Consider the following 17,061-nt stretch of genomic DNA (forward strand, 5'->3'; position numbering starts at 1 on the left):
AAAATATCATATTTATTTGCCTTGTTAAAAGTACCTAATTTTTTAAAAAAAGAGACCTTTTCACTTATTGTTTGTTACAGACACAATAAACATGGAACAAGCTACACGTGTGTTGCACTGGGGGACAGGCAGTAATAAAACCTGCATTCCAGCAGTAGTTTAATCCAGAGATTTAATATGTTGTCTATACCACACTATGTTTACCTGCTTTGATAATTTTTCCAGTTGGGGAACTTTATTTCAATTTTTTTTTTTATTTAATTTTAAGTATAAATTTTGGAAGCATGGTAAAAAAAAAAAAAAGATGCAAGTGAAAAAGAAATGTATTTCTGGTGAAAGCAACTCAACTAAAAAAATGTTTGGAAGCTGAACAACCCCTTCAATGGATGATTTATACAAGTAGGGTGTCTTCACATCTATCATCCTTAAAAGTTTCTCTTTTTACCTTCATTAATATGTATACTATGACTTTATAGTTCTAATTTTGCATAAATACAGACATCTGGTTTAGATATTATGCTCCGTGTGCGCTTGCTTATTGTTGGGAAGTGTCTGTATTTCCAGCAGCTATTTTAACACTTTTCTTTATCACTAGCTTACTTACTTAGAAATGTAACCTACATGGGGAAGCTGTGAAATAAGGGCATTTTATAGTATGGCAAAGCAATTTACAGGCCCGGATAAATATTTCACACAATCACTTTGCTGCTCTATACTTAAATTTGACTCATTTTCAAGGGGATTTTTTCAGTGGCCCCATAGGCAAAAAGAAGTTTGGGGAAGTGGTTTTAAGAAAGAAATTTTCGGAGTTTAGTGAATAACCCCCAAACTGTTATGACATCGCAGGGTTATTTACTAAACTTGAAATTTTTCGAGAATTATTATACCCTCAAGGTGCAAACAATTAGAAAATGCTCAAGCTAAAATCTGTCCAAATCATGTCAAAGTCAAATAGCAGAGGTCTCTTTAACCATTTGAAGCCGTTTATTTGCCTTGACCATTTTTGGGTGTTTTGGGGTGTTTGATGCTGGTTTTCACTCGAGAACTTGAATAATTTGAGTTTTATGGGACAATCTTAACAAACTCAAGTTTGTCTCATGACAAATTGAAAAAGATGTACGTTTCCAATTGTCATAGTTTTTCCTGACCCAACTTTTTCGACTTGATTTCTTTATAAATAAGCTAAATTAGTGGATGGGCGTTAGAATGAGATTATTTATATAAAAAAAAAAACAGGAAAAAAAAGAAGTTTTAGTAGATTACCCCCTAAAAATGGCCATGTAGCTTTTTTTTGGTAAAATAACTCTTTTTTTACATTGTGCACCGTACTCTTTGATTACATCCGACCTACACCCTCTGTATAGAAAACCAGGTTCAGCTTTTCTCTTTTACAGTTTTTGCTAATAACACTTTTTAAATACTTGCATGGCTTGGTCTTCTAATAATTTATTTTGTTAAAATTCATGTGTAAATATGAATACTATATCTGTGATGGTGGGAAGTAAAAAAAAAAAAAAGTGCCCTGTTTTCTGCCAATGCAACCAAAACAGAAGATCATTTATTTTTTATAATTTATGTTTTATTGTATATTGGAAAATATATTGTACAACAGGCAAGGTGGCGTCATCAATAAACATAGCTTGCATATTTTAATATTAATATCAGTGGGGGATTCTGTGTCGCCGCAAGGCAGAAGAGAGATATTTTACCACATTAGACAACTGTAGATTGTAATAACCGATGCACAATTAAGACTTTCTATTACTTTTATTAATATATTTGTAGCAGTGACATATTTTACAGTGCTCTAGAGAAATAGTATATCATTCATAATAGAATCCTGCAAAAAAAATCTTCAGATTGGCCAAGGGGACTCAAATCCCCATCCTCGCGCCCACTTCCCACCTCCGCCCACTCCCCACCCAGATTCCGCCAATGATCTGACCAGATGCCACCCACTCTCCACCCAGACCCCGCCCACAGCTCACCGATTGCTAGCTCATTCTGCTTCCCCTCCACAGGTAAGAGAGCGGCTGGGGAAGGGGGTTTCTTGTTGGCTAGGTCTACTTCCTCTATACTTACACCTCTGAATCTATCCCAGTGGAGCTTACAGTCTAAGTCACTCTCACATGATAAAGTCCGTTTTATGGGGAGCCAATTAAGTTGCTGTTTTGTGAATGTGGGCAGAAACCAGAGTACCTGATGGAAACCCACCCAGACACAGAGAGAATATACAAATTCGTTGAGATGTTACGTTGTCTTTAATTGAATATAGAACCATAGCACTGAAAGGTACGATAGAATAGAGGGATGGAATTAAATAACTGACTGGGGAAATGGATGGAGGGATCTCCAATCCAAAACCACTTTTTAGGAAATGTTTTATTTAGTTATATGTGTTGTGTGATTCTAATTCATCGTCCGTGTGGGTATCTTCAAAAGAGATGATATCTGAGTTAATTAATGCAGTACAGGTATGGGACCGGTTATCCAGAATGCTTAGAATCTGGGGCTTTCCGGATAACAGATGTTCACATAATTTGGATCATGTAATAAACCCAAAAGGCTGGTGTTCCAATAAGGATTACATATATCTTAGTTTGGATCGAGTACAAGCTACGGTTTTATTATTACAGAGAAAAAAGAAATAATTTTGGATTATTTGGATAAAATAAAATCTACGAGAGACAGCCTTAGAATTCTAAGCTTTCTGGATAATGATTTTCCAGATAAGGGATCCCATATCTATATGGGAAGAGAAAGGTACATGCACATTAGATTATTTAGCAGATAATGGCACAGACAGACAGTATACCTTTTCCTAGTTATACAATGTTCTTAATGAGTTGCATTTTGTGTGTGTTGTGTTCCAAAATGAACCCTACTTTGTGATATTTATTACCCCATATCACGGCATTCTCAGCATCACTCCTCAAGAAAAGTCCCCTTAGCTGTGTCCAATCCCTCAACCATATAGGGATCAGTTATAAAATTCATTGATGGAAAAATATATGTACAGGTATGTGATCCATTATCCAGAGAGCTCTGAATTTCAAGATGGCTGTCTCCAATATATTTAATTTACAATAAAACAGAACTTTGTACTCCTATTGGATTTATTTAATGTTTCGATAATTTTTAGCAGACTTATGGAGATCCAAATTAAGGAAAGATCGGGAAAACATCTCATCCTGAGCATGGATAATGTGTTCCATACCCATTATACAGTACAATGTTTTCCTTTGTGCTTATTTACATTTTACAATACAGTAGTGCCTCATCCATCTGTAGAAAAGATATGTCTATAGCATACACCAGTACATAATTGCATGCTTATTTATTTGTAGTTAATGTTTTTAAAGTAATAACTGTATAATGAAGAAAATTACATTACAAGGTGCACATGTTTGCTCTTTGCAACCTTTGTTACACAATTTGATTGTAAGTTCTTCTGTCCTTATGCTGCATATTGACTGGGCAGCCTAAGTATAAAATATTTATAATTAGGTATATATTTCTGCACTTTCAAAAATAGATGCGTTCTATGAATTCATGGAAGTCAGTTCAGCTCCAGACTTGCCTTTTGTTTCCTTATTTTTCAATTGACATTTGCTAAAAGCTCATTTTGGATGAAGCTGTGAGAATGTACTTTGCGCCTCTAAAATCTTAATAAAAGTGTTACCGGCCTGGTTTGTATGAACGTGCCACAGCTTGCTCTAAACTCTGCTGCGGCGTGGATCGAGTCGTGTGCAGCAATTAGCACCAGTCCCATATGTGATCGGAATTATGTGCAAATAAGATAGCTTCTCCAAGCACTTGCGATAAGCATGTTATGCAAGCAAACATAAGCTTCCATATGCAGGGGGGATTTATTTCTGGAGCGGAGGATACATTTCTTGACACGTTATAACTGTATTTACAGAAATCTCCTGATAATCGTTTTACACTCCCCACCAAAACACAATGTGCAGAGACCCGATAAACTGTAATACACATGTAATGCTTTGGCACAATGATAAAAACATATTTTTAATAGCACATTGGGCAACTACGTGAGACCTTATAACAGCATGGGTGATCAAAAAATTAGGAAAAGTAAATATTCAAAGCTATAAAAATATTTTAAAACAGATTTTTACATTGTTTTTATCATTCATTATTTATAAAAGCCTCAGTGGATCTTAAAGTCTAAAGCTGGCCATAGACGCAAAGATCTCGGACCGTGTGGAGAGTCCCGAAAATTTTTCGTCCGGCGGAGATCGGACAGGTTAGAAAATTTCTGTCGGCTGCCAATAATATCTCTGCATGTATTGCCGATCGTACGATTTTCAGTGGGAGACACTAGCTTTGTCTATCGTACGATTGCTGTCAGGGGCAGAACATCGGCTGATCTGTTCTTTAACTACTTTATTTGGTCCGAATGGTAAGACTTTGATCTGAATGGTTAGTGGCAGGTTGGGAGATGGGAATGTCCGATCGTAGATTGATTCGTACGATTGGATCTTTGTGATTGTGGCAAGCTTTAGGTCACATTCACAAACAGTAGGGTGAATTTTAAAAGAGTGTTTCTTCAAAGGAAATAGGAAAGGCAGCCTATGAATAAGTGCCCCAACAGGCACAAAACTCGTCAGGCCTTCGCCTGTATGTCCTAATTAATGGATTGAACTTTTATCAATTTTTTTGGGTTATTTCCTTTGAAGAAATAATCACAACTTTTTTGATTTTTGTTACATGTTTATGCACCCATGGACTGGGGTGAACTGTGAGTATATTTCTTCCCTATTTACTCCATTGCCCTAAACAGGACCGCCATAAGAAATCGCAGGGCCCCTTACGAAAAAATTTCCTGGGCCCCCTGGGCTGCGCCCACCGCAAGCCCCACCTAAAGGTCCACCCTCCCCACCCCACAGTAAAAAAAACTAAAAAAATATTGGTGTCTAGGGTTCCCACATGTTAATAAAAAATAAAACGATATTGGTGGTCAGGGCCCCCCCATAAAAAAACATTTGTGGCCAGGCCCCCCCCCCATTAAAAAATATTGGTGGCTAGGACCCCACATGAGAAAAAAAAAATTGGTGGCCGAAATTGGTGACCAGGGCTTCCCCCCACATTATAAGAAAATTGGTGGCCAGGGCCCCTTAAATGTCCATGCCTTCCCGAAGTCAGCATGACCATGAAAGATGGGGGGCCCGGCTTATCAAGTAAGTGTGGCTGGGCCCCCCTTACCCTTGGGCCCCCTACAACTCTCCCCCCTGTCCCCCCCTGATGGCTGCCCTGGCCCTAAATATTGGACATTTACTTATAGAGGTGCATTTGTGAGCAATAAGCATCAATCTAGCTCTTTTGTTCAATTTGATTAGGAGCCAGTTAACACGCTTGTATGTTTTTGGACTGTGGCAGGAGGAAAACAGAGTACCAGGAGGAAAGATACAAATTCCTCGCAGTATTGACCTGTAAGCCCGAGCACTGCAGAGCAGGAGTGTTACCCAGTGAGCTACCCATATTTCATCAGAAATAAATCATACACAGTGAACAGGTCTGTAAAAGGAATGTAAACTGTGATACCATTGTAGATCTGCAATACCCTGCTTGTAACTCTACCAACTGGTGATTATAACCAGGTTGTAGGATGTATATTATTATTCTTATTGTATTGACAAAGAGAAATAATCCACTATTAGCAGTATACCCAAGGGACATGATTGAACTGTAAAGGGCCCAGAGAAGGGCAACTAAGCTGGTAAAAGGGTATGAAAAGTCTCAGTTATGAAGAAAGACTGGCCAAGTTGGGGATGTTCACGCTGGAGAAGAGGCGCTTATGGGATGATATGATAACTATGTATAAATATATAAGGGGATCATATAATAACCTTTCTAATGATATATTTACCAGTAGATCTTTCCAGATAACACAAGGTCACTCAATCCGATTAGAAGAAAGGAGGTTCCGGTTAAATATTGAGGGTTAAGGGTGATAGCTCATAGTACAAGTTGATCCAGGGACTGGTCCGATTGCCATCTTGGAGTCAGGAAGGACTTCAAAATGGGTTTTCTTTTTTGCCTTCCTCTGGATCAATTAGCAGAGTTATACATAGACATAATAATGTTGACCTAGATGGACATGTGTCATATTTCAATTTACTATTTTACTATCTTACCAATATTGTTTGAATTCTTTGCATCAATAATAATCTCCGATTTGGATTCTGATATCTCCCCATATCATGGCAGAAATGTGCAAATTCACTCTTCACTGTATAACAGAATCTACCCACTGGCCAAAACTAACATGAACACATTGGCTAGAATATGCTTAGTTACTCAACATGGGTAAATGCATAAATCTTGCAGACAGATACCGATAGGAAACCTCACCTTAAGTGAGACAAGCCTTAAAAACAAATGAGTTCTAGGCTCCATGCCATATCCTACTGAACACACTGAAAACATAACATATACACTTGCCATATTCCTGGAACCATGCAGGATTATAATAATACTAACAAAGAAAGAAATAAAAAAAATCCAAGTGTCTGTAGCTTCATTTGTTGCTGCACTTTTTATCCTCTCGTGCCTGTTCCTTGGTCCTATCCACCCATGTTCCTGCCCCAGTTCCCTTTGTTTCTGATACTTTGGGAGAAGATTATACTCAGGGACGGTGCCATGATCAGAATTCAATGCAAGATTACAGTGTTACGAGGGAGCAGTGCTAACTACTCTACAGTCTGTTAAATGTAAAAGTCTAAAACAGGTCAAATAAGAACTAAAATATTTCCTTAACTGACCATTATCTACTAAAATGGCAGACTGTCACTTTGGGTCTCACTTACTAAGACTGCAAAGTGCAAACTAAGCACAATTTGCTTTATTTTAACCCACAATGTATAATTTCCCCAAAATTCCAGAGTCATTCTTATTGCCACAATTCTGCCTAGTCCAAGATGCTGTAATAACATGCACTCTTGTGTATGTCCGTAGAGACCTGTAGTAATTCAGGATCAATGGAAGGCAATGTGGAAAGTGCAAAACTATGGCTGGTTGAGGACATTTTTTTTGCATATGGCACACTGCCTTTTTATACGAGTCAGATGCTGATGTTATGGATTAATACAATAATAGTATCAATTAAATTATGATGGGTAAGAAGGATGATGGCTGCACGTCAATCATTATAAAAAATGAGGATCGCATTAGATTTATGTTAGGTGAACTTCTTAAAGAATTTCTTAAAAAGCAGGCAGAGATTATATGTGGAAAATTAGAATGTACCCTAGATCTAAAGGTAATAAAAATCTATGAACCGTATACATCGTTTTTACTATATGGTGTTATATATAAATATTGGGTCAATTAGAGCTAATATTTATAGCACTCAATATTTTTTCTGTTAATTCTACTTCCTTTACACTTTTTGAGCATCCTTCACCACCATACAAACAGTCTCAAACAGAGCCATAATTTGTCTTATGTTCCTTCAGGCTATGAAATGTTCACAAGTGTTGCACAAATGTGACTATCTTTGCTGTTGCCTTTGCAGTTATCTGCTGGTCTTCAAGAGGTGTGCCAGGAATCAAGGTTCAGCATGCATTTGCATTCGTAGCATTCAGCTTTGGCTTCTTCATTAGTTGCTTACACTGTATTTTTTTTTTTATATAGCACCAAAATTCTACTCAGTGCTTTGCAAGGTGCAAACACATACAGAGGTAAAGTTATATAAAGTTATACAGTAACTAAAGATAAATGCATGCCTATGAGCTTAAAGCTTTCAGTACACAGTTGGGATGAGGTTCCTGCCTCAAGGAACTTGCAATCTTATACAACGTAAATATGTTTGTAGATGAAAAAAAATATAACCCTTCCTCAAGTCTCTGCAAAATGACTGAGAAAGACCTGCTACACCATCCAAAATGCAAGTAACCACTACTGTCCAGCATGAATATAAACTACGGATTCCTTATGACCCAGGAATTGTAGTTGGATACCTCACTTCCCATTGCTTAATCAAATGGCATTCCTAGTGGGTAGCAATCATACAGTTATGGAAGGAGAAGCACAGCAGGTCAATCCACAAAAAGCAGGCAGTGATAAGAAGCAAAGCCAGTATAGAGGAACAGGATGGGCACAGCTAAGTATACGACTGGCGCAAGGAACAATACAGAGGACAGTCTGATAAAGTAGAAATGATCTGCAGGTGTGTCTCTATGATTTTCATCACTGTTCTTAACACCTAACATATTTTGCCATTTCTATAGTTTTGTCTTTCAGAATAATATCGATACACAGTAAAACGTAGTATCCCAAAATCGTAGTCTTGGAAATTGTTTAAAAAAGCCTTTTATTATTACTTCATGGCTTTATCATCTGAACAAATGCAACAACGTTTCAAGCCACATGGCCCTTTATCAAGTTAATGTTTCACACATGGTTACACATTTTTATATTACCTTGTATAGCGCCATCTTGTGGCTCAATCCTTAAATACATCAGAAACTACAGATCAAAAGGTTTAATCATATCTACATTTTGTCGGTGGAGCCTCCTTGTTCAAATATCTGTAATATTAAAAACAAAGAAAAATCCAGCTAAAAACATACTTAGCGGAATATAGAATGAAGATCATATTCTCGGTTAAGGCCATGGGGCTCCATAGTTTCTAAGCAGCGTATCCACCATGCTTCTTTAATTAGCAGTTCCTTATTTCTATCCCCTCCCCGTTGAAGTTTGGGCACATTATCTATAACTTGGAACCTTAATTGTTGCACCCCATGGTCTTTTTCCACAAAGTGGCTTGCAACCGCCTGATCTGTTTTCTTTAATCTTATCGCGGATTTATGTTCCCGTATCCTATCTCTGATCATGCGGGTAGTCTGCCCCACGTATAAATACCCGCAAGGGCATTTAACAATATACACTACAAAAGTAGATGTACAAGTGTAATATTCCCTGATCTTAATGGGGTCACCCTTACGTGGGTGGTACACAATATCTCCCTTTTGACAGTTGGAGCAACAATTACAGGAAAGAATTTTTGATCCCCTAATTACCATGTTCATTTTACAAAATTGCCAGGTTATGAAAGTTAACACATTTCTGTGGTTTTTATGTGTTATTACAGTTTTGCTGATGCAGGTGAATTGCCCTTTAAGATGTGAGTCCCAAGAGACCCCCTTTTCTTAAACTATCTAAGTATCTATTCTGGGCTATCTGCCAAAAGCCAGTTAAGTTAGAAACCTTTTATCTTTTTCTGGTTGTTCAGTGCGGGAAATTAAAGAGAAAGTTGGGACATTTAAGTAACAAACCCGGGACTGCAGGCTGAGCTGTCAAAATCGGAACTGCCCATTGAAAAAAATAACTGTTGGGAGGTATGAACTAATGGAAAATGTTTTTCAGCCTATTTTACACCTACATAGGCCCAGCATCCACCATGTTTTTTACACTTTTGTCCTCCCCTGCATCCTCCCAATGAATCCCCCCCACTCATGCATAATTCCACTCACTCATGTATGATCCAACATAATCCTGCTCACTCATGCATAATCCTACTCACTCATTCATAGTCCTGCTCACTCATGAATAATCCCACTCACTCATGCATAATCCCACTCACTCATGTATAATCCACCATAATCCGACTCACTCATGCATAATCCTGCTCACTCATCTGCATAATCCCACCCACTCACATGCATAATCCCACTCATATGCATAATTCCACTCATACATGTATGAGTGAGTGGGATTACAGGTATGAGTGGGATTATGCATATGAGCAGAGCTGGGCCAAAACGGGCAGGCGCTCTAGGCAGCCTGCCCAGCTGCTGAGCCTCCTGGATGCACACATGCACGCATGCATGAAAAAACACACTATCGTGCATAAATGAGAACAAGTGGGCGTTCGGGACCCGGCAGAGAAGGGACCGGACTAGGGTAGGAGTAAGTACGTGCCTGGCGCCCCTCCACCTTTGCACGTGCCTACTCTGCCTACCCCTAGTTCCGGCCCTGCATATGAGTGAGTGGGATTATGCATGAGTGAGTGGAATTACATGTATGAGTGGTATTATGCATATGAGTGAGCAGGATTACATGTACACATACTTGCTAATAAAGTTACATTACCAAAAAAAACTTCTGAGCAAGTTCATCAGGTGTGGCACAGGGAAAAAAAACAAAGCTTGAGTTCTGCACGGCTGGGAAGTAAGTGGGGGCTCCCCCTGCTGTTCATAAGTATGATTGTTTCCCTGCCCAGCAGTAAAGGTGGCCATAGACGCAAAGATCCTATCGAACGAATAGAGGATTCGTACGATTTTCGTACCGTGTGTGGAGAGTCACAACATTTTTCGCCCGGCGGAGATCAGTCGTTTGGTCGATCGGACAGGTTTGATTTTGTCCCGACCGATCTCATTGCGCTCTCATCATAATCTGATTGTTCAGCCATGGGGCCGAACGTTCAGATTACCCCTGATATAGCCATGCCCTTAGTGGCATATCAGGGAAAGATTGTCGTTTGACAATGTCGCCAAACAAGCGGATATTTTCATCTATGGCCACCTTTAGGCATCGTCTGACAATTCCTATCCACAGCAGGAAATGAAGGGGGAATTTCACTGCATACAGTCAGGTTTCTTATTAAAATGGTACACATTTTTTAATTAAAGTATTTTGGAGATAGGTTTCTTTTTCATTAAAGAAAGTAAAAATGGGATTTTTTTGCCTTTCCTTGTCCTTTAAAAGTTACACTTTATTGTTAGAAGTTACATTTAAAATCTAAAAACAGTGAATTTTTTACATATAAAAAAAAAGTTTATTTTACCTATTAGTATCTCTTTAAGCAGTGAAAAAGGCTATTGCATCCTTATCTTAAAAGAGCTTTTCTGTGGCAGTAGCACAGTGCCCCCTGCTGTATTGAAGGTAAACCCTTTTTTCGAATTATACTGCTAGTCAAAACTGTAGAAGAAGTAAAGTAAAGGGCTAATACATTTTCTCTTCTGGGAAATTTACAGGTACTTGATAAAATATTCCATAAATAAATGTAATTGATGGCAAGTAAGTATTGCTTAAGTGGGATTACAGCGTATACAGGGACCTGGTTGCATAAGTACCTTTATTATAATTATTATTAATAATAATCTTTTTCATTAACAGCTACAGAAGAAGCCACTAAGAAGAGATGGTCTACACCTCTAGTACCTTTATTATAATTATTATTATTAATAATCTTTTTCATTAACAGCTACAGAAGAACAGAGATGCTCTACACCTCTCTGCTCAGCTGCAATACAAGTATAGCTGGGGTCACGCCATTCTTCCACACGAAAGGCAACTGGGAGATGGGCAAGTGCACATAGGTGCCAGATGATCTGTTAAACTATCACACTGCATTAGAACTGTAACTTATTGGTTTGCAGCAGTTATGGCGCTATTTGTTATCTATACTGTGTTTTTATCATTTCTGCGGTGTGCTGTTTTCAAATCTAATGTAATAAAATTAACGCAAGGGCCATTAGCCATTAAAGCAATCCGGAAAACTGTCCTGGTGAATATGTAAATATGCCCATTCATGCAGAGCCATATTAAATACTGTACAGAGTTTCAAACATTTACTTATCAGTGTCAAACTGGAAGTGGGTTGGTATGCACTGTACAAAAATACATTTAAAACCCTTTACTAGGCAATGTAGGAGAGATTTGCCTTACTTTTCTGTTGCTCTAAGTATGTGGGGAAATACAAACAGCTCACAACTAATACATACTGTACATTTCCCAAGGGGATGGAATGGAAATGGTGTAAATTCTGGGGGAACAAAATGTAACTCAAGGAAACCGTGAAATCCAGGTATGTAAAATGTATTATTGGATGTAAAAACAATCCTGTTGGGTTTAATTAATGTTTCAATGTTTGACTTATGGTATAGTGATTCACATTATGGAAAACCCCTGCTCCCAAGCATTATGGATATACTGTATATGTATGTAGCTGTTTGCCGGCAACTGTATACGTTGCCTGGGTACAAAAAGGCCCAAAAGGGTAAATGCTGAAAAGAAAGAGGCTCGATCTCACAGGCCTTACGAAAATAATAGTAGTGTTTACTACTTTTTGACCAATAAACACTACTATTCTTTTCGTAAGAGCTGTGAGTCCGAGCCACTTTCTGCTCTATACACATATACATACAATTCTCCCTCCTTCTAACCATTTTTTTCATATTTTAAGTGAATTTAAATGTGAGTTTCCTTGAGTAAAACCTGATATTAGTCTTTAAATCTAGCCCACCTTCCACTCTAGCATTTAACAATAAGTTCTTGTATGCCTCGTGGTTGCATATTTGTTCATTGATGATGCAATCATTCTCGCACTTGACAAATTATACGTTTGCAGAAAACAAATAATTTTTTACCATAATCCTCTGAAAACTTTGAATAAAAGCATTAAACAAAAATATGAAAAATCAGCCGCAGGATACTTCACAATCACTGTATTATTATCACTGTATTATAATGTACTGTATGGCACATGATACAAATTGATAAATAAATAAAGTTAGTGCTGGTGATTAGTTGTACTATCCATCCGCTTTACTCTTTTGTCCCACGTTTTTTTGTTGAGATGTCAGTACACAGTACAGTTAGTTTTCGAATACTGGGTACACTGTACAGATATTACTTGTTCTCTAGCACTAGAGTGTTTGAAGACCTTCATGCACACACTAACAAGGCGACAATTTAGCCTATAGGGCAGAAGGATTGAAAATCCGGTCAGATGAGGGCCACAACTGCATGTTGATGCAATACAACCAGAAATGGAAATTATTTTTATATAGTGATTTTCTCCCATAGAACTCAAAAGTTCTTTAAAGCAAGCAAGGCAACCATTATATGCACATCAAGTATGCTGGGACTCAAGGAAATGAAGTGCCTTGTCCAGGGTCACAAGAAGTTGCCACGGGGAACTGAATCAGGGTCTCAAATCCACAGTTCGGTTCAGGATTTAGCCTCTTTCAGCAAGATTCAGCCTAATCCAGGTGCCTTGTCAAATCAAATCTGAATCCTTAAAGCCAAGTGACTTTACATAATACAAACAAGGCAGTCAAAATTCTTTTACCAGTCAATTTTCTTTAACCCTTTGTAGACCTAATTTGCATATGCAAATTAAGGTTCAGATTCAGTTCAGTATTCAGCCAAATGTTTTATGAAGGATTTGGCCAATTAGGATTTAATGCCAGAAGATTAATTATTCTCATCAGATTGTTGAGGAAGGGTTAATATATTGAAAAACAACTACTTAAAGGGGACCCTTCACCCAAAATAAATATTATGAACTTTATTTACACTATATAAATTATTTGATTCTTGTTTCCTTCAGTCTGAGAACTCAAAATTATAGCAAGCAGGCAGGAGCCATTCTGTGGACAAGCCTTGTGTCATCTCAGAATCTTGTTTGTGCACCAGAATGGGGGCCCCAATGTCCATCCCCATGCCCTGACTACACAATTAAACAGTGAAGGGAGAAGGGGAATGTGGGGAGAGCAGTGACATCTAGGAAGTGCTGAATGGAAAGTGAAAGTAATTGTCTGCCCTGCCTCTATGCCATTGGCATAGAGGAGGGGCAGACAAAATTTGATTGACAGCTGGTACTTTTAAATGAGCTTACAACTGCTATGAATGCTTTAGTAAAAAATAGAAATTGGATTTCATGTATAATTTGAAAAGGACTTTTATTATACAGATTTGTGTATCTGGGTGACAGGTCCACTTTAACAGTGCCATTGTACCTGCCTTTAAATGCTACATGGTAACCCATGCTCAAACTTTTTTTTGTGTTCAACCTAACACAGAAAGCACATATTTACAGTCACAGAACAGGACATTCTTCTTTCATAGGACTGTAGTTTAAATGACAAATCATCAACATAATTGTATGTGTGGTTGGTGTGCTTTGCCTCGATGTAATGTGTATCAGCAGACTGAAGCTAAAGGGGACAAAAAGTGAATTGTTTATTCTTAAATTAATGAGTGCAGAAAACCATATCAGAAAAAGTATGTCTTTGCAAGTGTTATAGTATACATATGGCACAGTGGGGATATTCAGTCATCTTAAATTCAACATACTGTACTGACTTTCAGATTAATGGCAGAAAAGAAAAAGATAGTTGGTGGGGGCTCAATTATTCCATGCAGGAGTTCCTTAATGCCTTCAATTTAATCTTGAAGGCTCATGTATAAAGCAATATAATTAGGGAATTGAGAAGCGTTGTGAATAGACATCCACCACGTGGAAAGCCTTAAAAAATAGAATAGTCCAAGGTGGGCCGGTGTTAGAGTTCAGGAGGTCCCAGGAAGGTAAGTGCCACAGGTTGAGGCAGAAAAAAAAAAAAGAATGTCCAACCTGCAACCCTCTAGCCTAAACTAGAACCTCCACCAACAGCTGTCAGAAGATTGATATTTAAAGAATAAGTCAACTTTTAAAATAAATGAATGTAAAATTGATGAAAGTGCTATTCTAAGCACTATTGTGATTTACAAATTTATTATTTGTTTTTTTTTAACTCCAAGATATTAAGGGATACACGGACTGTTAATATGAATACATTTTGTTACAAAATCGCCACCTGCTGGTTGGTTTCTGATCATGAAGTAGTCATCAGGAGAAAGAGAGGGCTACTCTGATGTTCTGGTTAGGAAAGATGTCAGACGTTATCTGAGGTTTCTCATGTTTTTTCTGACCAGAGGAACATCAGACCAGCCTTTTTTCTTTCTCCTGAATACAAATTCCTACTCTCTGTCGAGCACAGAGTATGCCTCACATTTACATATGAAAATAGCAGGAAAGATATTCTAGAAAGAAAAGCTATATATATTGTAAGGGTTTAGGTAGCTGGGATCAGTTTTCTAGGGTTAAACAGCCCACAGCACAATCACAACTCATGAGACTCTTTTTGGCAATTTATTTTTACTTGCAGCAAACAAAACAAAATAGACAGTTTAAAATAAAATCCTTGCCACTTAATGGGCTTCTAACTAAAGGTGGCCATACACGGGCAGATAAAGCTGCCGATATCGGTCGTTTGGACCGATTTGACAGCTTATCTGCCCGTGTATGGGGGCTTCCGACGGGTCTTCCCGATCGATATCTGGCCACGATATCGATCGGGAAGGTTGGATTTTTACCCGACCGACCCGTCGGAGCCGCTTGGCGCATCGTAATTCGATCGTTCGGCCATACGGCCGAACGTTCGAATTACCCCCGATATAGCCACGCAGTTTAGTGGCATATCGGGGAAAGATCCGCTCGTTTGGCGATGTTGCCAAACGAGCGGATCTTGGAGTCTATGGCCACCTTAACACAGGTCAGTTTCCTAACTAATCAGGAGGAGGCCTACCGCCTTTCTCCCCAAAACATAGAACATTCAGGAAAATACAAAATCCCAAACCTTGTTGTGATTTCAATCCCCTCAGTGAGCTCACACTGGCAGCTTTCCTGTGTCTTTTCCTCAGACTGGAGCTCCACACTCTGGCTTGAGCTGCCTTTTTAATTAACCACCTGAGAAGCGTTAGGACAACTCAAAACACCCCGGTTGGACTAGCAGTCCCGGAACCACTCTGTTTTAAGAACCTGGGGCATAAATAAGCTCCATCCTTGACTTTCCCAGGTATCCTAGTAGTGACCTCACCACAATATTTAATATCACAACTCAGTTGTAAGATACATTTCCTCAAGTCACGGAAATGAAAGATTAATCAAACTCTATAAATGAAGTGTAATGATTCTAGTGTAGAAGAACACCAGCATAAGCTGCTTTATTTGTGGAACATATGGAGCAGAGATCTGCTGTGGAAAGCTTCCAACAAAACAAATGTAAATGCAAATAATTTTGGCAAGAATTCCAACAGCTGCCTCAGATTTCCCTGGAGTGCTACTCGCCACCTGGCCAGCAACTGCCAATAATATAAATATAAATAAAAATATGGTGGCCAACACATCTGCTTATATAAGCCTTTAAGGGAATTTTGTCTTAAAGGTATATTTTTAAATGAACTGCAATTTTTCCTTGCTTACTGATCATTAACCCCCCAAATAAACACTAAAGCAAAAGATAGTTTATATCATATTAAGTGGCATATTAAAGAATCTTACCAAACTGGAATACACATATCAGTAAATATTGCCTGTTTACATCTTTTCACTTGAACCACATTTTTGTTCTCTGCCTCTGTGCTGCCTCAGAAATCACCTGAGCAGAAATACTGCAGCTCTGCCTGTAACAGGAAGAAGTGGGGAAGTAAAACACAGAACCTTGTAATTTTATTGACTCTTGTGACCTAACATATTAGGTTTGTTTGTATGCACAGTTCATCTTGGTATCCCAGGGGGTGGCCCTTATTTCTTAAAATGGCAGTTTTCTATTTATGATTACCTAATACAACTAAAAAAGTATATTATTGTGAATTTTTTTTTATTTATGTGAAGTAGGGTTTTACCTATGAGCTGTTTTATGTAATACACTTTTATAAAGACCTACATTGTTCAGGGGTATAGTTTTAACCTTAATCAACCTGAGTGCCCCAGGGTAAAGGTACTTTTGAAATGTATGTCCCTTTTCCACATTCAAGGCAGCACAAAATTGATTGGTCAAATCACTCCACGTTTGAATAGGGAGTGTGGCAAGGACAGTATCAGCCATATAGATTGGGGAGCTATAATGGCAGTATCCATCCAGACTGGAGAGTCACAAATACACCAGTGGAGGTTATTTATAAACATTGGGGAAATCTGCAGTTGTCCATTGCTTGATCTGGTGTCACCAGAGCTGTGTAGACTTCGTAACAGGTAATTCCAAATCTCCTGGGTTACAATAGCAGCAAATAATGCAATATAGTAAAGATAATGTACATTTTGGGCTGCCACCTTACCTCTATAAGAAAAAGAGAATATTTCATCTTGTGAGGGTGATCAATAATCATTAGAGAGGTTTTAATATTGTCAGTTAATTGGTTTGACTTTTTTAATTTTTGCTGGATGAAGTTTGTTTGTGCTCTGTTCACAGCTGTCTGCCAGGATACTAA

General features: G+C 38.3%; 1 long non-coding RNA gene across 1 annotated transcript in view; it reads right to left on the reverse strand.

Moving 5' to 3' along the window:
• Nucleotides 1-15,555, reverse strand: part of LOC108719877 — a 49,350-nt gene extending 33,795 nt beyond the window's left edge. The window contains exon 1 of the long non-coding RNA XR_001936278.2: nt 15,429-15,555. This is a non-coding gene — a long non-coding RNA (uncharacterized LOC108719877). The remainder of the gene's footprint in view (nt 1-15,428) is intronic.
• Nucleotides 15,556-17,061: the final 1,506 nt, after the last annotated feature.

This window comes from Xenopus laevis, chromosome 6S (genome assembly GCF_017654675.1).
Source record: "Xenopus laevis strain J_2021 chromosome 6S, Xenopus_laevis_v10.1, whole genome shotgun sequence".
Lineage (NCBI taxonomy): Eukaryota > Metazoa > Chordata > Amphibia > Anura > Pipidae > Xenopus > Xenopus laevis.